This window comes from Lynx canadensis, chromosome A1 (assembly GCF_007474595.2).
Source record: "Lynx canadensis isolate LIC74 chromosome A1, mLynCan4.pri.v2, whole genome shotgun sequence".
Taxonomy (NCBI): Eukaryota; Metazoa; Chordata; class Mammalia; order Carnivora; family Felidae; genus Lynx; species Lynx canadensis.
This window is the reverse complement of record NC_044303.2, coordinates 159,217,869-159,227,818: the sequence shown is the minus strand read 5'-3', so window position 1 is coordinate 159,227,818 and position 9,950 is coordinate 159,217,869. Positions and strand designations below refer to the sequence as shown.

Genomic DNA, 9,950 nt, shown 5'->3' with positions numbered 1-9,950 from the left:
GGTAGAAGTAAAAAACATTTCAAAGTCACTGGTCTAGCGTGAAAATCCAGGACTCACTGGAGAACTTTTAGAACCCTGGAAGTTTTCTTCATCCAAGGCACATGTCTAAAATGTCCACTTAGCTTTCCTGTTGCCAGCCATTAAGATCTACGGGTGTCACTGTTCCCAAACTTGGTCCTGCAGGAAGACATTGGTTAGCATATACCATAAACAGGGGAGTGTACACATTGATGCAAAGTTGCGGAATTTTTAAGCTGAAACACCCTTTCCTTGCCCTCTTCCCTGTCCCTTCCATCATTTTAGCAGACAAGTATTTTAAGGATACTTTGGTTGCAAGGAATAGAGACCTACTGAACATAAAATGGAGTTTATTGAAAGGGTTTTGGATATCTTGGAAAATCCAAAAGTGGGAAGTAAACCCAGACCTCAAGGCCGTCTCTGGCCATACCAAATTGCCTAAAACAGGGTGAATGTTCAATAAACTTTGGTCCAATAAATGGATGAATAGGTGGGTAGAGGAAAGAACTAGAAAATCATCAGGAATCAAGGCAGCAGTTCTCACTGATTTCACTGACTGACCCTGTACGTCTACATCTATTCTTTCATATCTCTGCTTCCCTTGTCTATTTCTGCACAAGTGTGTATACGTGCTCTACAATGGTGCCCTTCTAGGGTGACAAACCGCCCAGTTTGCCTGAAACTGGCATATATTAAAACACAGATGTTGCTTCTACTGTGCTAATTTGTGCTTTATCACATGAATGTTTTCTAAGAAATTTATCCCTCACTAAAATCAAAAACAGTATCATGAAAATACCTGTGTTAAAACCAGGGAAGTGTTAAAACCATAGAAGTCTCAGGAAAACCAGAAGGAATTGGTCACTCTACCATTGCAGCAGAGTATGCCTTAAAAATCAGCTTCATAAATCCAGCCAGTCATTGTGAATTAATGAATTGAGTCCCTCCAAGCCCCAATGTTGTGAAGTTTGGAGAATTTGACTGGATCTACTCAAATTGTGATTTGTTTCCTCTATGCCACATGTTCATTCCTAGTCCAATCAACCTTGACTGAGCTACAGTGAAAGGGGTAGAGAGGTACATAACTCAACCATAAGCTTAAGTACCAAGTTCTCTAAGAAAGGCTGTTGAAGCAATGTTGGGCATTTGTAGTTCACAGATATGACATAGCACATCATTCAGATTCCCAGCACAAGCTGTCCAGGATCAGAAGAGTGAAGGAAAGAAGACAATAGTCGAATTGTTAGGCCTTCTCAATGAGATTTCTCTCCTCCCACGTTTTGCTTAGTATAATGTTTCCAAGCTTTATCCATGTTGTAGCATGTATCATTACTTTTTACAGGTCAGTATTACTCTTTGAATGAATATACTGCTTTCCTTAGTAACCTATGCATTAATTAGTGGACATTTGGGTTGTTTCTGCTTGTTAGCTACTATGAATAATGTTGCTAGGAACATCCACATATTCATCTACAAATTTTTGTATAAACATTGTTTTGAATTCTGGGGCATCTGAAAGTGAAATTGCTGGGTCTTACAGTAACTCTATGTTTAACCCTTTGAGGAACAGCTAAACTGATCTCTATATTTTACATTCCCACCAGTCAATGTATGAGAGTTCCAATTTTTCTATATCCTCACCAACACTTATTATTTTCCATATTTTAGAGTATAACTATCCTCATAAATGTGAAGTGAATATGAAAGAGTTTTGATTTGCATTTTTTGGTGATTAATGATGTTGAGTATCTTTTCATGTGCTTGCTGACTATTTATATATCTTTGGAGAAATGTCTATTCAGAATTTTTCTCCGTCTTTTAAATTTATTATTTTTTTAAGTTTATTTATTTATCTTGAGAGAGAATGTGTGTGTGAGCAGGAGAGAGAGAGAGAGAGAGAGAGAGAGAGAGAATCTCAAGCAGGCTCCGTGCTGTTAGCATAGAGCCCCATGAGGGGCTAGAACCCACAAATCATGAGATAATGCCCTGAGCCCAAACCAAGAGTCAAGACAACCAACTGAGCCACCCAGGCACCCCCTTTACCCACTTTTTAAGTGGGTTGTCTTTTTATTGTTATTACATGAATTCTCTATATATTCTGGATACCAAGCTCTTATCAGATATATGATTTGAAAATATTTTGTGGCATTCTTTGGTGTATCTTTTTATTTTCTTGATAGTGTCCTTTGATGCACAAAAGTTTTAAATTCTGATCAACTCAGATTTATTTTCCCTTTTGTTGCCTGTGCTTCTGGTGTCATATCATAAAAGCCATTACCTAATTCAAGGTCATGAAGATTTACAGCTGTTTTTCTTCTAAGAGTTTAATACATTTAGTCCTTACATTTAGATCCATTTTAATTAATTGTTGATTTTTGTATATGGCATGAGGTAGTGGTTCAAATTCATTCTTTTACATATGGATTTCTAGTGGTCCCAGCACTATCTGTTGAAGAGATTATTTTTCCCCATTGAATTGCCTTGGTGCCCTTGTCAAAAACCAACTCACCATAAGTATATAGGTTTATTTCTGGACTCTCAATTCTATCCCATTGATCTATATGTCTCTCCTTATGCCTGTACCACACTGTCTTAACTCTTGTCACCTTGTAGAAGGTTTTGAAATTGTGTTGTATGAGTCCTCCAACTTTTTCTTCCTTTCAAGATTGTTTTGGCTATTCTGGGTTCCTTGAGTTTTCATGAAATTTTGGAAACTGGTCATCAGCTCCTACAAAGAAGGCAGCTGGGATTCTGATAGAAATTGTGCTGAATCTCTAAATAAGTTTGAAGAGTATTGACATCACTTGAAAAAAAATTTTTTTTAATATTTATTTATTTTTAAGAGACAGAGAGAGAGAGACAGAGCATGAGTTGGGGAGGAGAAGAGAGAGAGGGAGACACAGAATCCTAAGCAGGCTCCAGGCTCCAGGCTCCAAGCTATCAGCACAGAACCCAGAACAGAGTCTGACTTGGGGCTCAAAGTCATGAACTATTAGATCATGACCTGAGTCAAAGTCAGATGCTTAACCAACTAAGCCACCCAAGTGCCCTGAAGACTACTGACATCTTAACAATTTTAAGTGTTTCAGTGATCCCACAAACATGGGATCTTTCTATTTATTAAGGTCTACTTTAATTTCTTTTAGCAATGTTTTATAGTTTTAAGTGTATAAATCTTGAACTTTTTTGGTTAAATCTATCCCTGAGTCTTTTAACGTTTGGATGCCATTGTATATGAAACTCGTGTCTTAATTTCATTTTTGGCTTATTCATTGTTATTGTTTAGAAACACAACTGACTTTTGTACATTGATCTTGTCTTCTGTAACCTTTATGTTCATTTCTTAGCTCTAATACATTCTTTTTGGTACTTTAGCATTTTCTATGTATAAGATCATTTCATATACAAATAGAGATAGCTTTAGTTATTCCTTTTCAATCTGGATGCCTTTTATTATTGTTTTGTTTGTTTGTTTTGTTTTATTTTGTTTTTGCCTAATTTCCCCAGATAGAACCTGCAGTATGATGTTGCACAGAAGTAGTGAGAGTAGATATCATTGTCTTGTTCCTGATCATAGGAGAAAATCTTTCAGTCTTTTACCACTAAATGTGTTATTCATTGATGCCCTTTAGCAGTTCAGGAAGTTCTCCTTTCATCTTACTTTATTGTTTTATCATGAAAGTGTGTTGGTTTTTATCAAGTGTTTCTTTCTGCATGTGATGAGATGGTCATGTGATTTTTATTTTCTATTCTGTGTTATTGATATGATGTATCACATTAATCTTTGGACGTCAAACCAACCTTGTGTTCCTGGAATAAATTCCACTCGGTCATAATGGATAATACTTTATATATATTGTTGGATTCAGTTTGTGTATTTAGTTGATTTGTGCATCTCTATTTATAAAGGATATTGATTTGTATTTTTCTTGTCTTGTGATATCTTCTGCTTCTACTATTTTGCTAGGGCCAGAAATTATTTCTTATCCAGAGTAGGAAAGGAGAGAAGAGTTATATACAAGGATTTGGGGAACTGAGTAGCACCATCCACTTGAGATGTTATAAGATTTGATCGACCTGTCTCTCTCCACCCCATCCCCAGCCACTGGCTGGCCTGCATAAAGCAAGGGAGAGTCTACCTTGCCCCAGGAATGCTTCTTACTCTCCTAGGAGAGTCTGCACAAGTGGACTACTAGTGTGTATGGAGCATCAATAAGCTTAGGATTCTAAATCATGAAGCACCTGCCTCAAAACATCATGACCTTGAACAAACCCTTGTGAAGAGTGGAGCTACAAAAGGTTACACAGGAGTTACACAGGTCATGTTTGCCAGACTGCCTTCTCCAATAGAAGTCCAATGCCCAATACCTTCAAATACCCATCCTTCTTACTAGTCTTGTCTAAATGTGTCTTCTGTTTTTCTACCAACTATTTGCAGAACTGGTCTGGTAAGGAGTGAGAGGATATTTTCCCAGAGCAGCTGTAGGCTGAGGACCCTGAGCTGAAGTTCTCTTCTGTATACTCAGTATGATGTCCTTTGGAGCCACATTTAATGGCAAACAGTACATCAGCCTCAGTACGGATTGAGCAGGCTGATGGGCTAACCCGGGACAACCATCAGCAAGGCAACCAAGGAACACCTCTGAGGACCACACTCTTCTTGCCTAACCCACAAGAACCTTTATTTCACAGATCCTAGAGAAGACTCCTTGCCTGCAGAGACCTGGCAGCACTTTCCCACCTGTGGGAGGGGGTAGCTTCCACCCAAGTCCATGCACTGCCTCCTCCCAGATGGAATCTGGCTGTCTTGGGAAAGCACCACCTACCAGGGCTCCTGCTGGAGCAAGTCCTACTCAGGACAGCCCAACTCATTTCTTGGCTACCGGAGATTTCTGGGCTACATAAATCAGATAACAGCTTTGGCCACCTTGAAGGCAGGTAGGAAATCCTTAGAGCTAGCTAAGCATCTCTTTCAAACAGAGAAAAGCATTTCCATTTTTGGCCAGTCCTCATGAAACATTTTTTCTTTCATGTCCTCTCACAGGAGCACATTTTCCAGGATTTGTTATGATTGACTCAAATTTCCCTAGTGTCTGTACAACTCAGATTCCTTCCACACAGGCTGCATGGATTCTAAGCCATCTCAGAGCAAACAAGTCTTCTTACCTGCTTTTGTTCATTCCTGGTGAGCACTAGGCAAGGACAGAAGCCACCAGAATTTCTCACCCACTTACTGCTGGCACTGCATCAAAAGTTCTAAGACTTCTGCCGTGCTCGCTTGGGCAGCACAGACACTAAAACTGGAACGATACAGAGAAGATTAGCATGGCCCCTGAGCAAAGATAACACACAAACTCGTGAAGCATTCCGTATTTTGTGCAGTTCCTCAGTGAACTGCCACCCTTTGTGGATTAGCACAAAAAACAAGGTTTGGAAAGGTCACTCGGGAGGTCTGCTCCGAATTGAATTAAGCATTCCCTCTAGCAGCTGAGGACCCAGCACACCTGTCACCTTCTCCTGGCCTTCACCGAATCTTCTGTCCTTGGAGGTGAGAGCTCACCTCAGTGGTCCCCCTGGCATCTCCACGGCCACCCATCACATTACTATTATTAACTAGGTAATCCTGGTAGCTGCATCCGAAAGCTTGTTCTCATTGGTTAAATAAATAAATAAATAAATAAATAAAAGACCTCTGGCAGACTGTTCTTAATTTAAGGTAAGGACCTCAGAGAGGTCAAAGATCAGAACTGCCGCTAGAATTCCTGAGGTTAGATGACACTAACAGAAATACAGGGGGCGCGGTGCCTGTCATCTGAAAGCCAAGCAGACAAACAGCGCGTCTCCTGTGTGGCGTGTTTAATTAATCATACTCTGTGACTTCACCTGTAAGTTTTCAACGTGCAGGCAGCTACAAGCCCTCTCCCTTTTATTGAACTGTGGTGTAATCGAGACTCCCTGACTTAGAAGTCTATCTTGAAACACTCTCCTTGTTCTCGCCTAGCTACCCTGAGCAACTCAGACAAGGAAGCATTCTCACAACTTAGGCTGAGGTGAGCCAAGCTCATTTATTGCTAATTAGAACTTAAGGGAAACCTGGAGTGAAACTGAAACAGGCAATTAACTTCCAGCCTCTTGTCATTCACTTGGAACACCCTCAGGAATGAATACCTGTGTGGTTCCTCAGTGCGAATCAAGTGTCTTTGGTTCCCAATCAGTGACATGAGGCGGGACGTGTGGGCACTCACGCAGCATCTGGGGAGAGGCCTCCGTTTTTCACATTGCACCACACACCCACAGGAGCGGAGGGGGAATTCTGGCTGGGGAGCCAGTGTCCCCACCCCCATCCCCACCCCCTTCCACTCCAGGCGCTTGCTGTTTCTGAGGTGGCTGCAGAACTACCTACCTCGTAGCTTAAAACCTCCCAGGGGACGCCCTTCACTTCTGTTCCTCATGAACCCAACTGCCCTCAACTATTTACCACCCACCACGCAGCCAGTGTTTATAAAGTCCAGGTGGCATTCTCCCAGCTGCAGCCAGCTGCTCACATTAGAGTCAGGCATCATGTACCCACCTAGCACAAGTCCTGGTGCATAGTGGATGATTACAAATATTTATTGAGTGAATGGGCCATAAAAAACATTTGAGAAACATGGCCTGGCTTCCTTCTTCTACCGGTTCAACTTATGGCTGCTTTCTCTCACCCAAAGTCAGGACGTGCTCAGATATTATAAGCCAATTTTCATATTAGCTTAGAAAAACAGGAAGAAATTGGTTGCCAGTCAAAAGAGGGAGATAAAGTTTCTGTTTATGAGAACAATGTGCTTGTTTGAAATAAAGAGTTGATAAGCTGCTTTGAGTAAGGGATAAGATTCCAAGGAGTATGTCCAAATAGCAAAAAGCCACAGACGGGTCCACTAAATCAAGGGACCAGCTGCTTACTGCAGGCCATTAGTTTCCTGGAGCTCCTGACGCACTTGGCCATGTGCATCTGGGTGAGGTGGCCAAAGTGCAATGCCACAGAGGAGAGACATTTCAAGTTCAAGGAGATGTCTAGGAGTAAGAGTGAGCAGTCAGCAAGGTGCACGTGTGTGTATCTGTGTGGCTGTGCGCATGCATGTTTTGGATGATTACAGGAAGTGAAAAGATCCCACAGAAACAACAGGGTAAAGGAGAGGCTCTGGAGAAGAGAAATATCAAGTGATGATGAAGCTGTTCGTTGTGGCATGTGAGAGATTCTCCCCTATAGAATCCTAGGGAAAATCTGCATTGCTCAGTAATGCTTTGGCTATAGTGAGTTTGTGGGAAGGAATCTTAAAGAGGTATTAGGTTCTAAGCCCAGGTTTGCTCAAGGCAGAAAAGAGACCATGGGCATGGATGCAGGGCAGAGGAAGGTCAACTGACATCCAGGTTATTTCCCCCTACCCAATTCCCAATAAAGACTAAATATGTCAAGTGGATGGTTTTAAAACTGTGTTTTAATATTGTCTCTTCCCATGACTGTAAACTTCCTTAAGTTCCTGACCTTCTGGCAACAGGGAGTCTGTAGAAACATAAGAAAGACAGCAGTCAGCACCCACAGTCTAGGATTCTACAGCCCAGTCAAGGACAAAAGGCCCATCTCAGGCTGACTTCAAACTACTTTAGGAAAATGGTTCAGGGGCGCCTGGGTGGCGCAGTCGGTTAAGCGTCCGACTTCAGCCAGGTCACGATCTCGCGGTCCGTGAGTTCGAGCCCCGCGTCGGGCTCTGGGCTGATGGCTCAGAGCCTGGAGCCTGTTTCCGATTCTGTGTCTCCCTCTCTCTCTGCCCCTCCCCTGTTCATGCTCTGTCTCTCTCTGTCCCGAAAATAAATAAACGTTGAAAAAAAAAAATTAAAAAAAAAAAAAAGAAAATGGTTCATCCTCATCTTCTACCTGTAGTTGGTGAAGCTATCAACCATTACAGCACTTGGCACCTCACCATTGTTTTAACCACCCCTTCCTCTTCCCTGATATTTCCCTTGGTGGGGAGAGAAGTCTTTCTGAACCTCCCTGACATTAGCATCTTCCACCTGAGAGAGGTTACTTCCTTGTACCCACTTAGTTCAAACATACAAAAAAGGGCATATGATAATATACCATATATCTACTCTTTCGAAATCATGGTAGATTGTTCACATTATTGAGTTTAAAGTTAAAATATTAGGATAGTTTTAGCTCCACACTCTATGTTAACATGAAACACCTCTTTCAACAGTAAATTCTAATATTCTTATTTCCAAGGAAATAGTATCCTGTAGGCATTTGCACATCCTTTGTCTCAAAGGTGACACAAACTTTTTCTAATACAAACACATATACAAATTTAACATATAATGTTATATTTGGGGGTCATAGCTAAGGCAGAGCTTCTGAGTTCCTTTACATTATCAGTAAAATTAGGGAATTAGACTGTATCATATGGAAAGTTCTTTCTAGCACTAACAGAGATCTTAACACATTTGGCCAATTTCTCTGCCATACCCAAAGTTGTACACAATATTTTCTAGGTAGAATGGACACTCGTACATGCTTGTTTTGCATACTGAAGGCAAATACATTATTGAAAGGAAAAAAAGGAGTATTTACAAGCATATATGAAGTACCAGATCTATTTCCTATATACCTGTGCCTGATGTTATTACTGCAAAATAGGTGTTATTACCACCATTGCATTTAGTCAATAATCAAGATTTTATTTCATACTTATTTATAATTAACCAAATTCAGTGAGATCTATATAACTTCATGCTTTTTCTAATGTACAACAATAACTCTCAAATTAAATCTGCATATTTAAGGCTTAAATTTACAAAGAGGATTAGACTGAAAGTATTTCCCTAATTTCCTAACTGACAAGTTATATAACCGTATTCAATTAAAAAACTCATTTCCATCTGTAACTGATGGTGTTAACATCCATACACCCCAGAAAACAGCAGGCAGTTTTAACAATGGCAGTGGTATTTACCATGTCACTGTGATATTTACAGGCATTGTACTAGGTAATTCATAGATATTTTATTTATTTATTTTTTTAAGTTTATTTATTTATTTATTTTGAGAGAGAGAGAGAGAAATCACAAGCAGGGAAGGGGCAGAGAGAGAGAGAGAGAGAGAGAGAGAATCTCTCAGCACGGAGCATGACACAGGGCTTGAACTCCAGAACTGTAAGGTCATGACCTGAGCCGAAACCAAGAGTTGTACGCTTAACCCACGGAGCCACCGAGACACCCTATAGATATTTTATTTAATGCTAACAACCTCACAAGGTAGGCAGTATCTCTGTTTTATTAATGGAGATAACTGAGGCTAATAGGAATTAAGAGACAAGTGGCAAATCACTGTACCAGGAACCAGTCCTGATTGATGCCAGTCTATGTTCCACAGCATTTCAAATATTTAAATTTCTAGAAATCATTGCCTTTTGCTACCATGTAAAAATACTAACATTCCAAGAATTTTGCTCAAGTTAAAAATCACAAAAGGCTAGGAGGCAAAGTAAATGAAGATATACTCAGCCATAAATACCAGGGCAGCCAATGTACAATCCTGATGAAGCAACCAAGGATCACATGGGCTATGTTCACATAGATGAGCAGCATGAGAAAACATGGAACAAAAGGGCTTCTTGTTTCCCACACTTGGCTTCTATACAAATGGCATGTGAATAAGCAACACGCCGAGTCCCCTTTATAAATAAGCCTTTCCTAAGCTGACATGGCTTCTTGTCTGTCCCTGACTTCTTTGAATCTATTGCCTCCTGGTGCGGCCTGCTCAACAGTTCAACTATGGCAACGTCATCTACTTTAACTACTCTATTTGGTTATTTTACTATGTTACATTATGTTCTTCCTTCAAAAAAAATGAGCGGCATAGTAAGAATAAAAATTTTTAGACGTATAAGCAAAAGTCC

General features: G+C 40.5%; 1 non-coding gene across 1 annotated transcript; it reads left to right on the top strand.

Moving 5' to 3' along the window:
* Nucleotides 1–5,288: 5,288 nt before the first annotated feature.
* LOC115526211 lies at nucleotides 5,289–5,395 on the top strand. The gene has a single exon (XR_003972573.1). It is a non-coding gene; the product is annotated as a U6 spliceosomal RNA (small nuclear RNA).
* The last annotated feature ends 4,555 nt before the right edge of the window (nucleotides 5,396–9,950 follow it).